At 45.4% G+C, this 22862-nt stretch overlaps 1 protein-coding gene across 15 annotated transcripts in view; it reads left to right on the top strand.

Moving 5' to 3' along the window:
* ZNF536 (zinc finger protein 536) overlaps positions 1–22862 on the top strand; it is a 486990-nt gene that overhangs the window by 191691 nt on the left and 272437 nt on the right. The gene's annotated exons all lie outside the window — the stretch shown is intronic.

Raw genomic sequence — 22862 nt, 5'->3', positions numbered from 1 at the left:
AAAAAAAAAAAGAAAAGAAAAAAAAAATTCCCTGTATCTACTTAATGTTTTGGCCTCAAATTATATTTTATATAATACTAATATTTCAATACTTACTTTTGTTTTGTTGATGTTGCTTTGTATATGTCTTTTTTATTCTTATATTTTCAACCTTTATGTGACACTGGTTCTCACATAAAGAATATAAAACTGGGGAATGGTGGGCACATATTTAACCTAATCCATTATTTGAAATTATTTCTTTTTATACATTATTTTAACCCATTAACGTTTATTAAGTTTACTAATATGTTTAGTTTTTATTTTTGCTATTGTTTTTATGTTGTCTGTTAATCATGGCATATGAAGTTTTCTCTCTTTATTGCATGGATGAAATTTTGTTTCCTTTTTTTTCTTTTCTGATTTAAAAAGTGTACACCTGGTGTTTGGTCACATTATGGGAATGCTTAATTTCTGACACATATTTTAAATGTGTGTATGTGTGCATATATGCATTCAGCATCCATATCGTCCTTGAACAAGACAAAGCCTTGTCACCCATCCCAGTCCCACGTCCTTTGCCTTTCCTTCATGTGAAAATGATCTGTGATTTTAATTTCAGACTTTGTAAAAACCATTGTGCACTACCCATTATTTGAACTTAAATATAAATTTAAACTGACCTTTGGTTTACTTATTTTTTATTTCCTCTGTTATACAAAACCTTTAATGATTTCAGAGTGAGTCTGAGTCTTTTCTTATCTGAAAATGTGTTATTTTATTTTGCACTTGGTGCTACATTTAGAATTATAAGTTTAAAATAACTTCCCCCAGCCCTTTGAAAATGTTACCTGACTGTTTTGAAACATCCAGTGTTGTCAATGAGAAGTCTGATGACAGTCCAATTCTCATTCCTATGTGGGTAAGCTGCTGCCTTCTTCTTCTTCTGTCTTCCTTCTTCCTTCTTCTTTCTTCTTTCTTCCTTCTTCCTTCCTTCTTCCTTCTTCTTTCTTCCTTCTTCCTTCCTTCTTCCTTCCTCCTTCCTCCTTTCTTCTTCTCCTCCTCCTTCTTCTTCTTCTCTTCCTCCTCCTCCTCCCCTTCCTCCTCCTTCTTCTTCTTCTAGCTTCATCTTCGTCGTCTTCTCCTTCTTCTTTCTACTTCCCCTCCTGCCCCTCCTCTCCTCCTCCTTCTCCTTCATCTCCTCCTCCTACTTTTCCTTCTTCTCCTCCCCACTGGCACTCCTCCCCTTCTCCCTCCCCCTTCTTCTCTTCCTCCTCCTCCTCCTCCTTCTTCTTCTTCTTCCTCTTCCTCTTCCTTCTTCCTTCTTCTCCTTCTCCTTCTCCTCCTCCTTCTCTTTTTTTTCCTTCTAGCATTGTTTTTTCCACTTTCTTTCTGGAGGTTGGAGGTCTCTTCTTGATGTGACAGTGTGTGAATTCTTTTTTTCCAGAAATTTTCCCATCAGCTGGGGAATTCTTTCAAACTTAACTCTTTTTATTTTCTCAGTCTACAGACTGAAAAATCATCATGATCATCATCGTCATCATCATCATTATCTTTTTTTTTTTTTTTTTTTTTTTTTTTTGAGACGGAGTGTTGCTTTGTAGCCCAGGCTAGAGTGCAGTGGTGCGATCTCGGCTCCCTGCAAGCTCAGCTTCCTGGGTTCACACCATTCTCCTGCCTCAGCCTCCTGAGTAGCTGGGACTACAGGTGCCCACCACCACACCCGGCTAATTTTTTGTATTTTTAATAGAGATGGGGTTCCACCGTGTTAGCCAGGATGGTCTCCATCTCCTGACCTCGTGATCTGCCCGCCTCGGCCTCCCAAAGTGCTGGGATTACAGGCGTGAACCACCGCGCCTGGCCCATCATCATCATTTTTCAATCCTTAACTCGCTTGTTCTTTCTAGAACTTCTACTTGATGGGTATTAGACACTTTGGACTGTATCTGCATGTCTTTTCATTTATCTCTTATACTTTCCATTTCATTATTTTTATACTACTTTCAGTATGATCTTTCATGTCAGGAATTTGGCTGGGACCATGTCTATTCAGATTTTAGATCTTCAACAGAGATTTTAAGAAAATATATTCAATCAGATTTTGAATTTCCAACACTTTTTTGTCTTTTCCTTCTCTGATGGCTCTATTTCCAATCAGTCATTTCTCTCTTTATGGTTGCAATATTCTCTTTTTTGTGAAGATACTAGTTAGAATTTTTTATTAAATTATCTTTGTCCTCTGAATTCTTTTTTTTTTTTTTCTTTTGGGTGTATCTTGGTTCTTCTTTGTTGTGTTCACATGTATAGTGAGCTATTTTGTCATTTGTTTTTCTGAAAAGAGGACTAGTGGCTTAGTATTGGTGCCTGGCAGATATTCTTCTGTGGTTCTCTAGGTCTGTTATCCCATCAGACGTTCCATGGCATGGGAGGAATGCTTATTGGCTCTTACTATGGAGGGTCCTGGGACTGTCAGACTTATGTTAGGATGTGCAGTATGGGGTGTGCGGGCAGGAAAATAGGCAGGCTGGGACTCACCTGCCTCATCCCTGCCCTCCCCATCCTCCCTGGGAAGAGGGCATGCTTTCTCTCTCGAACTGGGAGACTCAGGTGCTCGCCTTCCTAGTGGGCAGCCCTGCCATCTTCTTCCCCATCACGTTGATGGGACAACTTTAAACTCTCTCCTGTGTCTTTCCAGGTCCCTGTCCTCACTCTAGAACTTTTTTCTGGTTAGGTGATTCATATTCTTAGAGTCTTGGATAATATTTGGTGCTTGGCTTTGAGGATAATGCTTCCCTCTACCACTGCACTTTCCATTTTGAGTTTTTATGGATTGGCTCATTATTTTCAAGTTCTTTCCCCACATTATATTTGAGGCTATTCTTTGACCTCTGTCTATTGATCTGATCTCATCTATATTATGTATTTATTTATTTCTTGAGATGGAGTCTCACTCTGTCATCCAGGCTGGAGTGCAGTGGCATGATCTCGGCTCACTGCAGCTTCCACCTCCTGGGTTCAAACAATTCTCTTGCCCCAGCCTCCTGAATTGCTGGGATTATAGACACATGCCACCACTCCCAGCTAATTTTTGTTTTCTTTTTTTTTTTTTTTTTTTGGTAGAAACAGGGTTTCACTATGTTGGTCAGGCTGGTCTCAAACTCCTGACTTCCGGTGATCCACCTGCCTTGGCCTCCCAAAGTGCTGTGATTACAGGCATGAGCCACTGCGCCCGGCCCTGATTTCATTTACTTTCCATCCTCAAGAATATCTCAACATTCCCAGCATGCCGATGACCTGCTTCTTGTTTTTTTAATGCCATTAGGGAATTATTCTATGTGAAAAAAACATCTTTTATGCCATTTCCAGGGATTTGAGGTGGCAGAGAAGGAGGGTGAATGTGTCCATTTTTCCATCTTGATACAATCCACTGCAAATTCTATTTAAATTTCGACTTTCTGGATTTTAAGATTTAGTGGAATTCTCTAAATACAAACATACCATTGAAAAAAAAGATAAAGTTTTCTTATTCTGATATTTATAGTTCTTATTTAATTTTCTTTGCTAATTGCATTAGCTAGAACTTCCATAACGATATTTAAGAATTGTGGTGATGGGGCATCTTTGCATCTTTAGTTTGTTTTTAATTTTGATGAAAATGTCTCTAGTGTTTTATTACAAGGGCATGTTTTGAGGGTCAGATTTTTTTGGGTTTTTTAGACAGTGTCTTGCTCTATCGCCCTGGTTGGATTGGAGTGGTGCAGTCATTGCTCACTGCAGCCTTGAACTCCTGGAATTAAATGATCCTCCCACCTCAGCCTCCCAAATAGGTGACACGTCACTATGCCCAGCAATTTTTTTTTTCTTTTAATAGAAACAAGCTCTCACTATGTTGCCCAGCCTGGTCTTGAACTCTGGGCTTAAGCAATCCTCTCTGCTCAGCCTTCCATAGTGTTGGGAGTATGCTTGACTTGTTTTGATATAAGTATATTTTCATGATCTTATTTTTGTATTGCCAAGAATTTTTCTTAAATCAGAAACGAATACCCAATTTTGCTGGAGGATTTTTGATGTCTATCAAAATGATCATGTAGATTTGTTCACTGGCCTATTATGGTCAATTTTTAAAACTTGTATCATCATTTTTGACATTGATGGAACATTCCTTGTGTCCCATTCTAAAATGAAGGAGACATCTCTGACCTACTCACTGTGTAGTTTCTTCTCTTCTCTGGAGAAGGCAACCTTTCCCAGGTGAAGTGTGTTCACTCATTCCCACTGTGGGTGCAGCATGGATGAGAGGAAATTAGCTTAATGTTCTTTGTTTTGTTGAATCTGAATGATAGATGTTTAGTAAGTGATGGTTGAATGTAACAGAAATGTTTAGACTTCCAGGGTTTTTTGTAAAATTTCAAATATCTAGGAGAAAAAATAAACTGTGCATCCTTCCTCATAAGATGTTAAATAGCATCTTTACTCACTTCAATTACATTTTTGGAACGTCTACATACGTACTGGGCATTCTGCCTAGGGATCCGCAAAGATGGGACAGAGGTGGCTCCTCTGAAGGTGGGGTTGGCTGGGGTTGGAAGGGGTATCTGTGATGATGTGACATCTCAAGAGGTGCCCATTTCCTTCATGCCACCATCACTAAACCATCACCTCTGGGAGTCATTTTCTTCCAAATTATGCAATTGAGATACTTGAATTGTTATAATGGTTATTATTATTTTAAACTCTTATGTACTTAATTCTGGTGCAGACTAGATATATGGCCAGTTACCAAAAATTTTCTTTTAAAAATTACGTATTGAAGATTGGTCTCTGCTGAATGAGGATGGATTTTCTTTTATTTTAATTTTCCCTTCAGAAATAACTTTATATTTTTCTGATTAGAGAAACGATGCGTGTCCATGAACTAATTTGGAAAATACACAATAGCATTCAGAAGAGTGTTGGTTCTGCACTCAGAAATAACATTTTTTAATTTTTTCTTTCATTATTTTCTATGCCTATGTATTCTTTTCTTTTTCAGAATTGGGACCAAACTGTAACCATAGCTCTATCTTTCACTTGAAATGTTATCATGGACATGTTCCCATCCACTGAAATGTCTTTTGAAGCCTGATTTTTAAGGCAGAATACTCCTCTGTGGCTTTGATGTAACCATTCCCCTACTTTTGAACATTTGGGGCATCTATGTGTTTTTCTCACTATAAATAGCATTTCCGTACAGTTTTGTCTTTGTTGCTGATAGCATTCCAGGTTTGTTCTAGGAGTGGAAAACTGAGTCATAGTTTATAAATGTTTTTGAGCCTTTTGATCTATAATGCCAAACTGCTTTCAGAAAAAATATACCAGTTTTCACTCCTTCCAGTACTTCTTAAGAATGCCCTTTCTCTTTAACCAGAAGCAGATATCATCATTACAAACACACGCATATGTGTGTATATTCATATGTGTGTGTGTGCATGGCTAATTTTATGAACGATATATGTTGCTTCTGCTGTTTTAAATCAGATTCTACCCAAGACAGATAAAATAAAGGAAACTTGGGTTTTGTATGAGACGAGATCTGAATGTGCAAATGGGCCAGCAGTATGAGGAGCAGGAGGATTGGATGGGGTCTGAGAAGAGGTAGCATGATCTATCTCCTGATGTGCTCACATCTGGGGAGTCTTTGGCATGAGGCTTCTCTCACCACGGCTCTCCCCATCCAGGCAGGACTCCTAACGTGTCCTCTGCTCCATGGCATCCTTGCCAGGCATGGAGAAGCCATCAGCAACCCGGGAAGCTCAGTGAAGAGGAAAGGCAGCAAAACAGGAGGGGTTAGAGTTCCCACCCGGGTGCTGCTTCTAGGGGCTGGAGGAGAGGCCAGATTGTGGTGGCCGGTCCTGGGATGAGTCATGACCCAGTGCTTGCAGGAGCCCCCGGCAGGTTGGGCACTGGGCAGAAAGGGTGCAGGGCATCTGCAGGGACCCAGCCTGCATGTGACACTCCCAGGGATGTCACGGGGAACTGCTTGTGCGTGGCTGAGAACAGAATCTGGCTTAATGCTTTTAACAAGTTAATGTTTGTGCTCATGGGCCCTGTGCACATTTAAGAATTAATTAAATCCTTTAAGGAAGCCATTTATGTTTGCGACCAAAGAAGATACTTAGGGGCCAAAACACCCCCAAAGTAGAAGGCCTGATCACATCTCTTATGTCTTGGAAGGCCCCAGAAGACCAACTTCCTTATAGCCTGATCCACAGTGCAGTGTGTACAAATACCTTTAACCCATTCTTTTCAGAAGCCTCCTGGGGAGGCATATTAAACCTGAGTTATTTTCAATTTCATCTAAGGTGTCTCTCTCCAATGCAGTTTCTTCAAAGTCTGCAATGTGGGATTCAAAATCTCTTAGCATCATCAAAGTCTTAGAAAAATATATTACTAGGAAGTGGAGCTGCTACTTGTGTGTTAATTACAACAAGCCCGGCTGCCGCGCAGATAATCTCTAGCGTCAGAAGCATCAGCTCAGGCAATATCAGGAAAAACAAAATCTTTTTACAAAAAAAAAAAAAAAAAAAAAATCCTAAGTTCTCTTTTTTTGCCTTCTGAAGGAAAAAAAGTGTGGTTCATTGTGAAGCTAAATCCCATCTATTTAGTTGTTCTTATAAGATTTCACTGATATTTGAAATATTCCTCTCTTGAAGGGGAAAAACAAGGTAGATTTTCACGATCCAGCCTCAGAATTGTTGTGCTATATTCGGAGTCTTTATCTTCAGAGGAAAAGCTGTAAATTGTCCATTTGGGCCAGGTTCTGAGTACAACTAGAACTTTAGCTTGCCTAAGATGAATGCTTGATTTGCATGTGTGTGTTTTTTGGTGGATTTCAACGTTCGCCTTCACTTACACGCTGAGGTTGAAGTTGTGCAGCAGACAGGGCTCTTCTTTTCCGTGGCTTTGAGGGAAGTAGGGATCTGTCACCAGCTGTCCCTCTGGGACATCTGTGCTCCCTGAAAGTACAGCCGGCTCCTGACCGAGTCTTTGGCCTTCGGAAGCAGTGAAGGTCAGAAATAGGTATGTAGAGGATCCAGCGTGCAGAGAAGGGAGGAGTCAGTAGATTTTTAAATTACTTTTTTTCTTTAATGAGGAGGAAAACTCCATCGGTTCCCATTTATTCAGAACTTCTTTAGAAGATCCCAATCTACTGTGGCCTGAAGATCCCAGTTGGTTAAAGGAATCGCTGAATGACAGCTTGTCCTAACCAGGGAGGAGCAAGCCACTGGTGGTGTTCAGGGCGACTTCATGTTTTGTTTTGTTTTTTTTTAAATTTCCTTTTTAGAGACAGGGTCTCACTCTGTCACTCAGGCTGGAGTGCAGCGGCACAATCAGAGCTCACTGTAACCTCCCAATTCCTGGCCTCCTGAGTAGCCGGGATTACAGGCATGCCACTAGGCCTGGCAATTTTTAATTTTTTGTAGAGAGGGGGGTCTCGCCATGTTACCCAAGCTGGTCTCAAATGCCTAGGCTCAAGTGATCCTCCCACTTCAGGCTCCCATAGTACTGGGATTTCGGGTGTGAGCCACTGTCTCTGGCCTGGCAAGTTCAGAAGATACGGAGACTCCCGTGTAAAATAACCTAAGTCACAGGGTGAGAGACCTACCCTTGTCACGCTCCCTGGGATCTCCAGGAGAGAAGCTCCTTCCAGCCTCCAGTGTGTGTTTAACACCTTCTACCTCTGCCAGCCTCCCTCTGTACACGATAGCAGGCCCCAGGCCAGAGCCGGCTGCAGGCAGCAGTATTCAGCCAGAATTTAATAACATTGTTCTCATTTTATTTATTTTTATAATTACCTTTAATTTAGAGCAAGTGATACAAATTTCCATTTAGGGTAATGATATAGTTTCCTTTTAAATGCATTAAAGTAAAAAATAGTGAATTAATTAAAAAAATATTAGCAGGGGTACAAAAAACATGGGAAAAAATGTGAAGGTAGTTTATTGCAGTACAACTCTATAGCAAAAGACATCAGGAAGGTGATATGTGGGTGCCTGAAACTGGGAGCACAGATCTGTAAGGCCCTTTCAGATTATTTTTGTTTTATTTATTTTCTGAAACACATGAGGGGACCCTTAGCTACTGGAGAGTTTAGAATTTTAGGGAACAGGGCACTACAGAAAACCTCCTGAAGACAGGACTTATTGACCTAAGAGGTTTAGGATAGATTCAGGCCCAAGGAAGTTACATCAGAAAGATCCCTAGATAGAATAGCCCCTTTCCTCCTTAGCATTAATTTTTCTAGAAAGGACTAAAGATATCTCCCTAAGCTAAGAGCCCTACTGCCCAAGAAAAAGTTTACTAGATGTCAAGTAATATTATAATGGATGCTGAATCTTACCTTTTCCTTTCTCTGAATTCTCCTGCCACCTCCCTGCAAGAGCATAGCCCATGGGGGGACCTACTGTATTCTTCCCACTCTCAGTTTGGATATCAGGTCTTGACCCTCTTCCTTTCTAGAGGAGACTTGTCCAGGCTCATCTCCACAGTTCTCATAATACCTAGCACATAGAAGGCATCATTTGCTCATTCCATCTATCCATCCATCCACAGATCTACCCATCCTTCTATCCTTCTATTTAGCCCTTCTCTTTCTTTCCCTTCCTTTCTTCTTTTCTCTCTCTCTCCACACACACATCCACATAGCCATCCATCCATGTATCCATCCACCACCCCTCATCCCTCCCTTCATCTGCTTATCTACACATCCATCCATCCATCCAACTGTCCATCCAGTCAACCATCCATCCATCCATCCATCCATCCACCCACCCACCCACCCACCCACCTATCCCTCCCTTCATCTGCCCATCTACACATCCATCCATCCAACTATCCATCCATTCAACCATCCATCCAAACATCCATCCATCCATCCATCCATCCATCCATCCATCCATCCATCCACCCACCCACCCATCCCTCCCTTCACCTGCTCATCTACACATCCATCCATCCATCCATCCATCCATCCATCCATCCATCCACCCACCCACACATCCCTCCATTCATCTACTCATCTACACATCCATTCATCCATCCATCCATCCGTCCACCCACCCATCCACCCATCCATCCACCCATCCAACCATCTTCTATATAGCCCTTCTCTTTCTAACCCTTACTTTCTTCCTTTCTCCCTTCCTTCACTCACCCATCCACATATCCATCCATCTATTCATCCATCTACCACCCATCTATTCATCTATGTATTTACTTCTTCATCCACTAAATAAATATTTTGTTAAGAATATTCAGTATTAGACAACAGCACCAAAAATCTGCTGGGTGCCCCCAGCACTCAGGTATCCAATAGGAACACAATAATAATAGAAGGAGACATTGTCACTGCTGTCACAGAGTTTATGGCTAATGAGAGACAGAAATGGAACAAGTGGCTATTCTATGCCCTTAATGAATGAAGAAGTGAATGAGTGGATTGGTAAATCCCTTTTCTCTGTCACTGCTGGGCACTGGGACCTGTGGAGTCCAAGAATGCTGGGGTGAACAAGCAGTTCCATAGATCAGAGGTTGCACATGCCAGGCCTTCACCAGCTGGGCTTCTGGAGTGAGATGACAGGCTCTGCACAGTCTGCTCAATCTGTCCCCAGCCGCTGAGGGCCTGCCCAGACTGTGCGAAGAGCACGCAAGGGCAGGGCTCCCTCCCGGGGGCTTCGGCAGGAGCAAGGCTGGCAGTGACAGCAGCTGTGGCTGGGGACAGGGCCTGGGAGTGTTCGCTGCAAAGGGCGGCAGGGAGGTGGGGGCAGGTGGGAGGGTGGATAAATAGTAACATGATGGGGATTTCAGGAGGTCAGATACAGGCAGTCCCAGGCTCCCTGCCAGGGCCAAGCGCGGTGTCTGGAAAAAAAGACATGGGGCAAGTTTCCCAAGGTCTGGGCAGTGCCCTCTGCACCTACCGTCCCGGGTGCTTTCCTGGGGGCCTGGGCTGGCCCTGCTTGCTGTGAGTATGCGAGGGTGGTCACTCTGAAGCTCAGCTGATGCTGGCCCAGGGACACTTTGTTTCTGGGCCACAGGACCTGGCCATAGCTCATTTTCTTTCTCTCTTTAATTCTCCACCTGCTCTGGGTGCCCTGTTCCCAGCTCCAGATACCCTTACACTTCCTGCACTTTCTGAGGCACACACACGGCGGGCTGCAGGGGGGCCTGGACTTGGAGCGGGAGCACTAGGTGGGTGCCTGGTCACTCTGGGCCTCTGGGCTTTATAACGCTCACTATGCAATAAAAAGGAGGCCAGGAATCACTCCCTCCAGGGCAGGGCTAACCGAGGGAGCGCAGGGAATGAACCTCAAACCTGTGCAACATCAAACACCCTGGGGCTCCCCTGTCATGGACAGCAGGCTGGCTTCTTTACTGAGCACAGGTAACACAGTCTGCTGAGCACACAGGGATCTGAGTGTGGATAACAGGGGCATCTCTGGGTTCTAGGGAGGCCGAGAGACATGCCTGGGACAGGGACATTTGGCTGTAGATCAGAGAAGTTACCCGAGGAGAGGGGATGGGGAGGGGAGGATGGCTGCAAAAAAAAATAATAGGGTGTGCAAGGCTCTCTGCTGAGAGGGAGCTTATTAAATCCACATAGCCTTCCTTCCGGAAAACTCTGAAACATCATGCATAACGTAGATAAAATCACTTCTCCTTGACACAGACAAGGAAAGTCCTGGGGAAAGACCCATCAGTGGGATTTCAGATCCCTGGGCAAATGGCTAGGAGGCAGCTGGGCAGGGTGAGAAATGCATGCTTGGTGCCCATGGTGGAGTGCCCATTCTGTCCAGGGCACACAGGAGAAGGCTCTGCCTGCCACCTTCGGGAAGGTCCACCCGACCTTCCGTCGGGAAGCCCCACCCGACGCTTCTGGAAAAGCCCAAGATGGCGCATGGCTCAGCACCCCGGGGATGTGCATGGAGCCTTCTGGGCTTAGGATGGTCAAGATTTAGATGAGTTCGGTAGAAGAAAACAAAGATGGTGAGGATGCAAAGGCATAAGAAGGATACAGTGGACTTTGGGGACTCGAGGGAAAGAGTAGGAGGGGGGTGAGGGATAAAAGAGAACACACTGGGTACAGTGTGCACTGTTCTGGTGATGGGTGCACCAAAATCTCACAGTTAACCTCTTAAATAACTTATTTATGTTACCAAACATCACCTGTTCCCCAAAAACACATTGAAAACAAACAAACAAACAAACAAAGATGAGAGTGCTTTAGTGTGATCATGGTCAGGGAGAAGGCTGGAAGGGCAGAGGAGTAACTAAGGGCCCCAGGGGGTGTCTGAAAGGGAGGGCATATTTGTTTATCAGCAGGATTCCTTTCGTTTCCAGTGATTGAAAATTTAACCCAAACCAACTTAAACCACCAGGAGACCTGTATTGACTCATGTCAGTGCAAAGTATGTAAGTGGTTCAGCCTCAGATGCTACGTGATCCAGGAGCTCAAATGTCACCAAGCATCTGATCTCTCTCCTCCTTTACCTCCTCAGCACTGGCCTTGTCCCCTAGTGCTGCATAACTACGCTGCCAGCCGCTTAGGCTCTTCTTGGTAGCAAAACAGCTGCCACAGCTCCAGATCTCACTGAGAGTGTCTGAACGATCCTTGTAGCTCCCTGACAAGACCTAGTTATCACTCTCGTTGGCCTGTAATCATGTGATGATCTTTGAACCAATTACCGAGGCTGGGGGATGGAACATTCTGAATGGCTCAAACTGATTTTATAGTCAGAGGCAGGGAGCTGGCTACGTCTCACCCAAGCTGCAGGACTGAGTAGGAAGAGGGGTTCTCCCATGCAGGGACTGTGGTGGGCGTGGATGCAAGGATGTGGGTGTCCATGCAGGCATCTGTAGCTGGCTGTGGAGTCTGGACCTGATTAATAGGTGTGAGCAAGGGTACAGGAAGTCCCAGACCCTACTAGGAACCCTGAGCATGGAGTGGCATTTTCAGGGTTCCCCTCCCAACAGAGCAGCAATGGGTTGGGACTGGTAGCACACCCCGGCCGGGCATGGCTGTGGGAGCCTCCCCAGAGGTGCCCTACCTTGGCAGGATCTCTGCAACCCCTGAGGAGCTACAAACAGGTAACGCTTGGCTTCCCCAGGCCTGCGTTACGAAAAGCTTGAGTTACAAAATGCTCTGGCCATTAAAAACCTGCTACTGACTTTAACGGCAATAAAATATCTGCTGTTTATGAGTAATTAGCCACTTCTGGAAAAGAGCTCTATTCCTTTAAATTTATGGGGTGCCTTGATTTATGCATTTCATGGTGGGGGGATGTCATGTTACATCACATCAACCTGATGTAATTTGATGCAAATCAAACACATGAAGGAGTGCATGGAAACGCTTTCTCCTGCCTCCTGAAGTGTGTTTTTATATGGGGGGAGGTCTTTGGTCCTTATTCCATCTTTGTTCTTCTTGCTTTCTTTATCAGGAAAGTCTTAGGCGAATCTTTACCCTGAATGTCCTCGGTCCTGAGTGCACTGGCTGCAGCCTCTGACCACCCTTCAGGTGCTTCCAAGGGGACTTGGCATCCCCGAGGGTGGCAGAGATGTAAATATCTGAAGCTATTTAATGAGCACCCATGCCATGCCCTAGGTTGCAGGGGCCTGGGGAGGCCAACAGCGAGACTTACTTCCTGATTTTAAGGACCCCAAGGTTGGTTCCTATACACAGGACATGGTGTAATCAATGAGTCTGATTTCATATTGTCTGAGAGGTGAGCATGGGGTCCGGCAGGGGGAAGATATATTTTGAAAGTCTTTCATAGCTTCTGAACCTCTGTCTGACAGTTTAGAGGGTAGAGGTGAGGGTATTCAATAATATGTTGGTGGGACTATGTATCTCTTTGTCTGTGTGCATTATTTCTTCTTTAGTCCACCCACTCATTTATCTATCTGCTCATCAATCCATCCATCCATCCATCCATCCATCCATCCATCCATCCATCCAACATCCGTCTGACACCTACTAAATTTTTGAGTGAAGTAACCAAGAAAAGTAAGACACAGATGCATATCCACTAACTTGCTGTGTAACCATAGGTGAGTCATCCCCTACCATCTGGCCTCCATGTACCTATGTGTAAAATGGGCACATCAGACCAAGCGTCTAGGAGCTAGATGATCTCAGATGTTTCTCTTGCTCTGCCATCCTCTGTGCCATTGTCCCTTTCCTCAAGGAACATCTCTGTGCAAGGACGGAAGGTGTAGACAACTTTCATTCATGGGATGCAGAGGTGCTTGCCAAGTAGTTGAGGAGAATGTGGGGAAGAGTGATGGGAAGAGAGATAAGGTAGGATGCAGCCGTGGCCCTTTGGTGGAAGCCTCCGGCATGAATCTGGGTAGTTTGCCCATAGGAAAAACAGTGAGTTTTGATCTTTGATCTTTACACTTAAATGGAGTTATCTCATGGGTGTAGGGGACAGCAAGTGGAAAAAGCCTGTCATCGGGCTTGGAGCACCACCCCTAGTCAACATGAGCTTGTTGGTTGACTCTACATGTATCCCACCCTGTTGACTTTCTTGGCAGGACTGCTGGATGGATTTTACTAGGGTTCTTGGGGTCATGTAGAAAGCACACACCTTGGTCTTCTAGCATGAGGCCCTTTTCTGTTCCTTTTGGTCTCAGGCATACTAGCTTTCCAGAATGCCCAACGTCCTAGCCTGGCTTCCTCAAAGTGACAGGCAGTGGTGTTCAAGCATCCTGTGTAATGGCTCTGGGCTTCTGACTTTAGACGGGAAGTTACAGTTGAAACAAGGCCACTTGACCTCCTTCCTGGTTCCACCTTGGGTGTGCCTCGAGACGATGGAGGAAGTTTAGGGTTCTCACAAAGTCCAGGTTCAATCTGTAATATAATTATTTAAAAACGGAACGTTGCTATCGTTTTGATTTGAGTCTTCTTGCTTTCCGGTTAGGAGTGACATTTTTGTGGTCATGAACCAAATTTTGTTTCTTCTGTGAGTTTCCTGCTCACATGCCTTTTGTCCAGGTTTCTACTGGGGGTGTTTGACGTTTCCTTGTTAACTGCAAGTGCTCTTAAAAATACGAAAGGTAAAGTTATTAACTCCGTGCCTACCACATATGCCTGTGAGTGCCAGACTTCCATGTGGCTTTGGAACAGGTGACTGTGAGCAGTACTGAGGGTGATTGCAGGCCTGATAGAGGCCGCGTCAACATGCAGATAGTGACAGGGGAAGGAGGAGGAGAGGCAGGAGCAGACGCAGCCTTTACAGAGCACCTGCTCTGTGCAGACGCTGCTTCAAGTACTTCCTAGCAGTGACCTCACTCATCTTCCCAGGTACCTTAGCATTGCCACTATAGCACGTGCATAGAGCTGACAAGGTACCCTTCGGAGCTCAGTTCTTTTGGAGTAAGATACTGTACACCTTCTTGAAGCAGCAGCAAGTTTTCCTTTGTTACCCGGAGTCCAAGTAAAGAGACTCCTCCAGGAGCCCAGAGAGTAGCAGTGGCTGCCCTGTGGGGACCACAGTGGCTGCTGAACGCTGCTTGCAGCTTGGGTAGGTGATACTTCCACGCCAAGATACTGCAGTTACAGACTGCCTTGGGGTTCTCTGAAGGCTTCTCCTTAGGACATAACTTCTGGCACCTGGAGGTGGGGGTAGGGGAAGACGTTGATGTCGTCCCTGGTGAGAAAGTACAGCGTGTCCAACATCAGATGGATGGTGCACTGAGGGTCCTGGACCAGCCCATGAATGGCGTTTTCTCCCTTATGCGGAGAGAAACATCAATTGCTTCATTTTAGAATATATCCCTGTGTTCAGCATCAGCGAAATTCAATGGCAAATTGGTGATGGTTCAAGATCAGGGTTTGGCTGCAGGATCCTTCCCTGTCAGAGGCACCCACAGGGGGACAGATGGAGGGGCTGAGTTCAGGGTCCAGCCTGGCCAGCCTCCTTGTCTAACACAGTGGACACCATGATTCAGAGAGGGGCCAGGACACCTGAGGCCACATGGCTACCTGGATGACCATGCAGGTGTGGTTTAAGGGGGTGGAGGAAGCTACAAAGGGAGGATCCAGGCCCACTGATGTATGGTGGGGAGGCCAGTTGTCTTGGATCCTGGCCCTGGGGCTGGCTGGGAGAGGAGGTCAGTGCACCTGGGCTGGGGAGAGGAGTCATTCATTCAGTCAGCGCTTCTTGAGCACCTGCTAGTGTGAGGCTGTGCTCTAGGCACTTGGGAATGTTGTCCCAGTGGATGTGTCATCATCACAGAGAGGATGCCTTAGCTGCCCCTGAGGGCATCCTATTTGGTTCCCGTTGGCCGTCTTCTTCCCAACACTATGCAAGGATCTAGATCTTGGGGTGAAGTGAACTGAGATCAGGAAGAGACCTGACACATCAAGGAGGGCTTCCTGGAAGAAGTGGTATTTACTTTCTCTCAAGATTACTAGACACAAGGGCAAGGAGGGATTGCAGAGAGGATGTTCCCAACAGGGGAAATGATATGCACAAAAGGATACCGAGTTGCCCCTCTCTGCTTCGTGAGAAAATGGAGTCCTTTTTCTTTCTTTTCTCTCTCTCTCTCTCTCTTTTTTTTTTAGATGGAGTCTTTTTCTGTAACCCAGGCTAGAGTGCAGTGGTGCAATCTCAGCTCACTGCAATCTCCACCTCCCCAGTTCAAGCGATTCTCCTGCCTCAGCCTCCTGAGTAGCTGGGACTACAGGCACGTGCCACCATGCCTGGATAATTTTTTGTATTTTCAGTAGAAATGGGGTTTCACCATATTGGCCAGGCTGGTCTCAAACTCCTAACCTCAAGCGATTCGCCTGCCTTGGCCTCCCAAAGAGCTGGGATTATAGGTATGAGCCACCTCTCCTGCCCATGGGAGTCCTTTTTCAAAACACTAATATGTTGAAGCAAGATGAACTGGAGGGTTCTCCATCCTCAAGTCACACTTTACTCCCCCTTCTTTCCTGATCATGGTTCGAAATTGGTCTTTGTCCCTGGAATCCATCTATGGCAGCAACACCCCCACATCTGAGACAGCAGCCCCCAGCAGCCCTGGTTCCATGAGCTGGGCCACCTGCAGCCGGCTCCCCCAGAACCTGCGTTGAGGTGGCTGTGAGTCAGTCTTCCCTCCTCTCCCAGGAGGCCAGCCTGGCAGAGGCCAGGCCAGTCTGGTGACCTATGCAGGAGCTAGGGATGCTAAACTGGGGACCTCAAGGCCAAAGGGACCGAGGGCCTAGCCCAGCCCTGGCCAACCTCCATCTGTTAGCCTCAGCACAGAAATTGCAGGCAGCAGGGGACCCGATGGAGTGCCTGGGTTTTCTGCTCAGTAATGATCGTGTGTACTTACCGTATGATGTGTATCTGAGCTTATGTCTTCGACAGGTGCCCCTGTGGACGAATCTCCCTGGGATGACTTCTATAAATATTTCAGAATCAAGCCCCCTTTGATCACTCTTGCGTATGTGCATTTTACATTATATTTAGTTTTGCACCGAATCAAATCTGAGGCCTCCATGAAATGAAAATAAACTGTTCGACACGATATCATAGTCCACAAGTGCTCAAATGTAAACGGCTTTAATCAGGGGTAAAGGAGCGGGGAGGTGTAGCCTGATGTCTATGGTCCTGGGGAGGCCAGGGCCTCTGGTTCCCAGGGCAGGGGCTGTGCGCTGGGGCTGGTGCAGAGAGCCAAGGCGGGTTAATAGGGGATTAAATATCTAACTTCCTGCCATGACCAAGTCTGCTTTAAAAAGGGAGCAAGAAAACCAGCGAGAGGAGAGTAATCAATACACTCTTGACAACTGCTGGTATCTTTTTCAGTTTTGCATTATTATGTTAAAGATATATCATTCATTAAAAGCATATATATATACACACACACACGCGCGCACACACACACGAGAGAGAGAGAGAGAGAGAGTTCTTGTTGCTTTCCTTGATGGAGTGGACACAGTTCAGATAAAAATCCATTACAGAGAATTAGAGGGCTATCTCCTTCCCAAATCATCCCATCTGGGTGAAATGGGAGCCCCGCTTCACGGCCTAGATGCGGGGTATGAGGGCTGAGTTACCATTCCCAAACTGCAGTCCATGGATGTGACACCCTGGGCGACCTCCCCTCTCCTGCACAGTGACTGGTCATAAGCTTAGAGGACCAGGGGGTTTGGAAGACTTTCCATAGGGTGAGATTCTCTATGAGCTACAGACAGGAGGCTGGTAACCCACCTACTCTCACCAAGCTTCCATTCTGAGGAAGCAGGATCACCTCCAGCCCGGGTCAAATCCAGCAAGGCTTCCTGGAGCACGTGAAGCCAGGATGAAGCTGGGAGATGTGGGGAAAGTTTCTCCTTCAACTTTTTCACCATTAAAAAGAAGGCAAGGGGAGACCAACGCCTTTTTCCAAACTCTATGCTCTTCTTTCTCATGCATGGGGAGCCCTCACCACCGCAAGAGCTTTGACCTTCCGATGTTTGGTTTGTGGTCCAGGAGTTTATTTTCATCCTTTACTGGTTTACCATCTTCTCTGACTCACACTGGATAGAATATTGCCTTTTCTAGCTGCGCATAGACAGAAGGGATGTACAGTTTTGAAGCTGTTCTCTTGTATGTTTTCTGGAGACATGACCATGTCAACCCTATAGTTGCTGGCTGCCCTAGTGGAGGCTCTGTGGGACTGACTGGATAGTCTTAGGACCTCAGCCGTTGGCATCTTTCTTATAGGAACCTGGTAGAAGGACGGGTGAGGCTCTCCCTGGCAATGTGAGGCATGCATGTTACGTTCCTCCTCTGTTAAGAGCTTCTTAAGCTGCTCTTTTGCCCCAATATAAACTCCATTACACTAAGATTGGCTTTCAAGTCTGCACCGGCCCATGCCTCTGCCCTATCTCCTCTCTGTCCCCAGAGCACTCCAAGCTCCATATGCATTTTGTACATGCTGGTCCCTCGGGCACATGTGGCCTACTCCTCCTCTCTACCTGGTGACCCCCTCAAGGCTCGGCCAAGGCCTGTCTCCACCACTGCCTTCCTTCCTTTCTCTCTCCTGCACTTCCATTCCACTATGCCCAGCATGCTGAAACTCTCTCCAGTTCAGCAGGTGACCCGAGCTTCATGAGTCCATCCATCTTTCCCTCCCTGAGTCAGCTTTTAAAGGCAAGGGCCTGGTCTTGCTTGTAGATCTCTAGATGTACCCACATCTTGACACACGTAGGCATTACAAAATGTTATCAAAAGATGCCACTCCTACTATCTAGATCCTCGGATAAGACTGACAACAGGAGTGTTTCTTTTGTTTGTTTGTTTGAATTGGAGTTCACTCTTGTTGCTCAGGCTGGAGTCCAATGGCGCGATCTCCGTTCACCGCAAGCTCCGCCTCCTGGGTTCAAGAGATTCTCCTGCTTCAGCCTCCTGAGTAGCTGGGATTACAGGCATGTGCCACCCCACCTGGCTAATTTTATGTTTTTAGTAGAGATGGAGTTACTCCATGTTGGTCAGGCTGGTCTTGAACTCCCGACCTCAGGTGATCTGTCCCCCTCGGCCTCACAAAGTGCTGGGATTACAGCCATGAGCCACTATGACTGGCCAAAAGGAGTATTTTTATTAACCACCTTTACATGCCTTAGTCATGTCCTTCCCCTCTCAGCATGTCCTCTGCTACCAGATAAGGGGGCTTCTGGATCTAAAAAGCTATGCTAACTGCTTTGGTCAGTATCTAAGAAGCGTTACTGCACAGGTAGTAAATGCCTCATTTTCTCTCCCACAACCCCCTGTGCCCTCTCAAAATCCCTTGAAGTGAATAGGACAGCCTGTCAGTCTTTTAGAAATAAAAAGAAACTGAGGCTCTGACAGGGAACCAAGGTCACACTGACACTAGTGGGAGAGCAGGCAATTGGATTCACGTCAGTGGAACTTCAGGTGTCATTCTGTTTCCATTACTCCAGTCTAGTCGGAGGAATAAGCCACCTGACTCTACAGGAGAATATGGAATAATGTATCAGCCCTTCTAGATATTAAGAAAACAGAAGAGTCTAAAGATAATTTTTGGGGGGTGACCCTCTGGTCTACCAGTCAGTGAGTAACAGACCTGCTAAATTTCTCCATCTGTAGTGCCTGCCATGTCTGCCCCTCATATTTTCACTGCCTGGCCCATATCTTTGTGCATCCTCTGTTCCTTGGCCTCCTCAGAGCCTGCCCATAGCTGTGGCTTCCTTCTTTCCAGGCACTTCCCAAATGACTGAGCTGGCTTCCGACTGTCATTATCCAGCCCAACAAGAATAAATGTGTTGCAAAAGCCAGCCTGGCCACTAGCATGTCTGCATGACTTAACTTTCTGAGCCACTGTTTCCTCATCTTTTGTATTGGTATTCCAATACAATACAATTCCAATACAATAACATAGCACCAATCATCTAAGGTTGTATAAGGCTAACATGAGATAATGATTGTGATGTACCTAGCAGTGTTGGCAGGTGGTATTTTGATGAGGAGTAGGAAGATGATGAAGATGAGGATCCTGTTAATGTACATAGTGATGGTGGTGGCCATGATAGTGACGATGGTGGTGATTTTGGTGATGATGATGATGGTGGTGGTAGTGATGATGATGGTGATGGTGATGATGGTGGTGATGGTGATGATGGTGATGATGGTGCTGATGATGGTGATAATGATGGTGATGATGCTGGTGGCGATGATGGTGGTGATGATGGTGATGGTGGTGATGCTGATGCTGATGATGGTGATAATGATGGTGATGCTGGTGATGGTGATGGTGGTGATAGTGGTGGTGATGGTGATAATGGTGGTAATGATGGTGATGATGACAGTGATGATAACGGTGATGGTGGTGATGCTGATGCTGGTGATGGTGGTGATGATGATGGTGATGGTGTGATGATGCTGCTGCTGCTGCTGCTGATGGTTATGGTGATGGTGATGGTGGTGATGCTGCTGCTGCTGATTGTAATGATGGTGATGATGATGGTGATGATGGTGATAGTGATGATGATGGTGATAGTGGTGGTAATGATGGTGATGATGGCAGTGATGATAATGGTGATGGTGGTGATGCTTATGCTGGTGATGATGGTGATGATGATGGCGATGGTGGTGATGCTGATACTGGTGATGGTGGTGATGATGGGATGGCATGATGATGATGCTGTTGATGGTGATGATAATGGTGATGGTGGTGATGCTGATACTGGTGATGGTGGTGATGATGATGGTGATGGTGTGATGATGCTGTTGATGGTGATGATGATGAGGATGCTGGTGTTGGTGGTGATGTTGGTGATGATGGTGGTGATGCTGCTGCTGCTGCTGATGATGATGGTGATGATGGTGATGATTATGATGATAGTGATGATAATGGTGGTAATGATGGTGATGATGATGGTGATGGTGATGTTGGTGATGCTCTTGCTGCTGCTGCTGCTGCTGCTGCTGCTGAGGATTGTTGCTTTTTATTGAGAGGGCAGTCCATAGTCTTAACAACTACCCCATGTGAACTTTTCTTCATTCCATCCCCAGCACCTACTTGCCTGGCTTTGTGTGTTATGGGCAGGAAGTCACCCAGGGATCCAGACCAGAAGTCTTCTCTACTCTGAGAAGATGACAGGAGAACCCCTTTGTGGCCATTTTCCTTTTCCATTTGATGTTGTTGTGCTCATTATCTGTATTCATTTCTGGGCTGCAGTTTCAGCGGAGACTCCAAAAGCCACAGTGATGAAAGCTCTTTGCCTTTGAGAATTTTTTTTTCCCGCCAAACCCAAACCAAAAATGGTCACGTCTTTGAGAATTTTGAAGTCATCCAAAGTTTCTAGGGAGAAGACACTCAAATTCTTTTCCCAAATTCTCCAACTCTTGTCCCACCAGCATGGAAGCTGCCTAGGGCTCTGTGGGACCGCATACTAAGCCAGACCAGCCAAATCCTGCTCACTACTCAAGGCAGTGAGGGCCTTGACTTTGGCCAATGTTCCATCCCCAAGGGGACACTTGGGAATTTCACTACAGTCTGCAGCTTGACTCTGTTGGTTACACAGTTGTCATTATCCACAGCCTGATTTGAGTATGGTGTTTTTGTTCATAAATTCAGCAAGGATTTAACTGTTTCTGGCCCTGTCTCATGGCATTGTCTACACATCAGTCAAAATGGAACAGGTCACCCGCGCTGCCCTCCTGTTCATCTATTAATCATCTGGCAAATAAACCACTCAGTATCCTGCCCACCCCGGTAATGTTTGTGATGTAATTTGTTTGGATGCCCAAATGTCACCAGCGTTGATTGTAAGAGATGAAAAAAAAAATGCACTTGCTCAGCATAGCAAGCTCTAGGCCAAAATGTAAGCATGAAATCTCTGGTTTATTTTTGTAATAATGTTTACAGCTGTTTAATGACCCTGAAAAGGTTCAGTAGTCTGGTGTTCTGTATTTCAGAACAGGAGTATATTATGCTTATAACAACCTTAGTTAAACAGTTTGAGCTACAACAATTGGAAAAATAGTATTTAATAAGAAGCCATGGTATTCTAGGTGAAATTGTCTTAATTACTATTTACCCTCAGCATAAGAAAGCAAGGTGGGCTTCAGGGACAGACTGAGGGTCACGTGAGCCTCCAGGAACAGGGTCTGCCTCCTACTAGAAGTGCATGTTATGAGACGATTTTGAGTAAAATCCACAGTGGTGTTTGGAACACCCCTTGCTGTGAACCGGAGTCCTAGACCCTGCAGAGCAACTTGGAGGTCAGGGACTCCTGCAAGGCTTCCGAGGTAGCAGTTTCACCCACATCGATGAAAAAGGGAGTATATTTAGTTGTGCTTGGCTAGACAACAATACTTGATTTTTTAAAATCCAGTGCAAATGGTTATTTTGAAAGCATTTTATTTTCCAACGATTCTTTTTCGTGGTATAAGGAAAAAGCTCTTTCATACAACTTACTGGCAAGATCTATATTTTTTTGGACTATTCATAAGATTACTTTTTTTTCTGTGCTAGCAAAATGAAACTGTGTTTTTGTGTAAAATTTATTTAGACTCGTAGCAGCTGGCATTTCTGGTGTCCTGATAGTTTTAAATTTCATTCTGAGTGAAAGATACAATTAGGTTCTCTATTGGAAGAGTTCAGTGAAAACTTTTGTCATTGATATCACAGGAAATAGTCTTGAAGGCAGAAATGCAAAATCAAAATAACCATTAGCACCATCAAAGGCAGCTGAATGGCTCACAGTACCTGCAATGATGGCAGTGATGAGACAGAATGTATTTTGATAATCTGTGTACCCAATGGTGGGTTTCATTTGCTGAGTGTGAAATTGCATTGTTCAAGAAGAAAACCTGTAATGTTTGAAAGCCTTCACTGGGGCCCCTGCCTGTGTTTAGAGGTGCAGCCCAGGAGTTCCCACATTGTGATGAAGAATCCCGTGGCCACCAAGAGCCTAGCTTAGTTCTTCATCAATATTGGCTGTCGAGTTGAGTCCCCAAGATACCCCATGACTGTGCTCAGAAAAGATCGGGGCTGGGGGGTATGTTGCCATGTTTCTACGTTGGGGAGATGATGCTGCAGACACAAGAGTTTACAGTGGCCTTTAACTGTCCAGCCTCGGTAAGGACATTTGGCTACCTTTGCAGAGTTAGGTAAATTATGTTTTAATTCGTTCCTTCCATCAATCAACCAGGGTTTATTGATCCTCTTCCTTATAGGTTTCAGGCTGGGGCAATGAACTGAAGGCCAGGGGCAAACTGTTCTCACTGTTTAGTGGTTTGTTTGCTTGCTTTTAATTGTGCTAAGGGTTTTCCTGCCCAGGTGAACTGGTTCCATGAGTTCTTGCGGAGGTTATTCAAAGTCCTGGCTGCCCAATTGCCTTAAGCCCAGGA

Source organism: Chlorocebus sabaeus, chromosome 6 (genome assembly GCF_047675955.1).
Source record: "Chlorocebus sabaeus isolate Y175 chromosome 6, mChlSab1.0.hap1, whole genome shotgun sequence".
Lineage (NCBI taxonomy): Eukaryota > Metazoa > Chordata > Mammalia > Primates > Cercopithecidae > Chlorocebus > Chlorocebus sabaeus.
The sequence above is the reverse complement of the archived record's forward strand: the minus strand, read 5'-3'. Positions and strand labels throughout refer to the sequence as shown.